Source organism: Triticum aestivum, chromosome 3B (genome assembly GCF_018294505.1).
Source record: "Triticum aestivum cultivar Chinese Spring chromosome 3B, IWGSC CS RefSeq v2.1, whole genome shotgun sequence".
Lineage (NCBI taxonomy): Eukaryota > Viridiplantae > Streptophyta > Magnoliopsida > Poales > Poaceae > Triticum > Triticum aestivum.
In genome coordinates this window covers 844,824,925-844,827,519 of record NC_057801.1, presented here as the reverse complement: position 1 = coordinate 844,827,519, position 2,595 = coordinate 844,824,925, and the positions used below count along the sequence as shown (strand labels likewise).

Below are 2,595 nucleotides of genomic sequence, written 5' to 3'. Positions count from 1 at the left end.
TTTTGTTTCTTTTTTTTTAACTCGACATTTTTTTGACAACATTGTTCTGAACTTCTCTCATTTTACGACTTGTCCTGAGGTACTTACTAAGCAGGATTTTCATGGGTTTCTTTTTTTGCTTGAACTTTACAATTTGAATTTCTGTCATTTCTTTTATTCCGAACGGGCCATTGTTTTTAACTCGTACTGAGGTACTTACTACACCCGAACTGGGGTGGCTGTCGCGTGTCTCGGCATGTTTTGAACTCGATGATATTTGTTCATCAATTAACTGCCGATTTTTTTCATCACACTTGAGTGATTAATAGGTTTACTTACTGGCCAGTAACACATGAACTCCTCAAGCAATAATACATGAACTACTAGGAACATAAATTTTCATCGAGTACTTGAAAACATAAAACATTACATAATGAGAAGCACCGAAGAGTGAATGTAAAAATAACTCCCACAACAGATTGTGTTTTTTTTAACTCAACAATTTTTTTTGGAAACGATGTTCTCGAGTTCTCTTATTGCGCTCGAACTGATCTCCTTATGTGTTTATATCTTGTTCAATCGTGCAACCAAAAAATTTGAACATAACAAATATCACCTTTTTGGCTCCTAACCCTCATGCATATATATATTTTTGAACTGATGTTCTTTCTGTCATTGCACTGTTGATATATAATCGGACCAAAATATCGCTGCTACCAAGTCTACACTACCAAGTACATGCATGAGTTCAGTATTTTTTTACCATAGTTCAAGGCAGCAAGGTTGCAAGTTCAAAAGGTCAATGGACCAAAACATGTTCGGACACAAAATGTGCATACATGTTTGATACGCAATAGTTTAGAATCAATCAAAACACATAACATATATTTTCTGAACATAAGAACTATGACCATTAGAATTACATAGTTAATCTTTGTTCTTGAAGCGCTAGTCATAGCACTTTGACTCAGCCTCCTTAAGACATTGCTTTGGTGTCCCCGGTTAACTATCATTGGCTGTTAGCAGCGAAGTCCTTGAAATTGTCGTACACCAGTAGAACTTACTGGTTCTCCGCCATCTAAAATGAAGAACACACATGAAAGATTATCAGGTTATGTAATCTGTAGCAATTTTACATGTTGAACTTTCTAGTTGAGACCTTTGACCTATCCCAACTAGAGATGCTTCTCTCGAGACGGATAAGAGATTTAAAACAAAAGGCAAAAGGCAAAAAGAATGTAAAAAACCTCTACAAATTTAGGGCTCCTAGAAGTAGCAACATCAGCACATGCATAGAGGGCAAACATAACATGAAAAGTTGCAAAATGGAACTGAAGTAATATACATTTTTGTCAAAAAACTTATGGTCTCTCGAGATCTGAACTGATTGTGTTACAAGCACACTAACAAAACCCAACGAGCTGATTAAGTACATGTTAAAAGGATAATCAAGTTCATGTATATTAATTGGGTGAAGTTCAAAAAAGAAAATTTTGAAAAGTCTGCACTATTTTTGCTTTAACAACTACTCATCTTTTGCCAACAATGTATATTACACTGTTAAAATAAGATTTTTTAACTAAACTAAATTAATAGATTGTACTAAACACCTAAAGGACGTGTTTTTTTAACATATTTCCAACTACTAAATTAGCAGAACACATGTAAGCATTTTAATAGCAGAAGCAAAGTGGGAGAGATTGATGTGAGAGTGTCATTGACGCACACACAGGACTACCATCAGCACTCAACTTGGACGGCTGCCAGCAACCGTTGTGGACGGGCTGGTGGTGCTGCGGCCCAACCAGAGGAGGTTGGTGGTTGTGCGACGCGTTGCCGGGACGACACATAAGAATTGAACTAAACGGATTTTAGATATTGAACTGAACCGAAAGAAGAAACTGGAGATCACACATACATTTCTACATCAGGATTGACATAGTGTCCACATGAACTTACCTGAAGTTCGGAGATCAAGTGTAAGACATCATATGCACTTAAGAATCACAAAAGGCTTGCAAACTCTGAGCTTGTACTCTCACTAATAATCAATAGGACTCTCATGTTTCTTGAGCACAGATCAACGAAAAACACCCAAAAACAAAATCCCTACTGTTTGCAAATGTTCCATAGAATATCTTATCATGAACGGACTGGTGAACTTACAGAGGATTTGTTTCTAGCGACCTCCCCGGTGGTTCAGGTTTATTTATTTCTCGAGCTCTAATTTTTTAGCTTGCCCGACATCTAAACATGAACTACACGATACTTGTACTGATATTTTTTTGTCAATGAACTTATGCAATTTAGGTACTAGAAACTCACTGATGCTATTTACTCTTTGTTTTAAGGCATTTTCAGTACATTCCAAATATTAGTTTCTTAAACACATCCACATGTTAAACGGATCAGTACATGAAACTTGCACTGAATCGGTTAAACTTTGAATATGTTCAGAGAACATGAGGCTCTCATGTACTCTAGGTTACACACCAAACCTAGCTTTTACCATGATGCACCTTCTACTATGGAATGTAGACACGGAAACAAAACAATTTCTTATAAAGCTTCCTAGCCCATTCACTTCAACAGTTAGAAGACAAACTTCTTTTTTGG

The 2,595-nt window shown here is 36.4% G+C and overlaps 1 non-coding gene across 1 annotated transcript; it reads right to left on the bottom strand.

The window, feature by feature from the left end:
* Positions 1 to 1,902: 1,902 nt before the first annotated feature.
* LOC123073171 (small nucleolar RNA snoR101) lies at positions 1,903 to 1,965 on the bottom strand. The gene has a single exon (XR_006435624.1). It is a non-coding gene; the product is annotated as a small nucleolar RNA snoR101 (small nucleolar RNA).
* Positions 1,966 to 2,595: the final 630 nt, after the last annotated feature.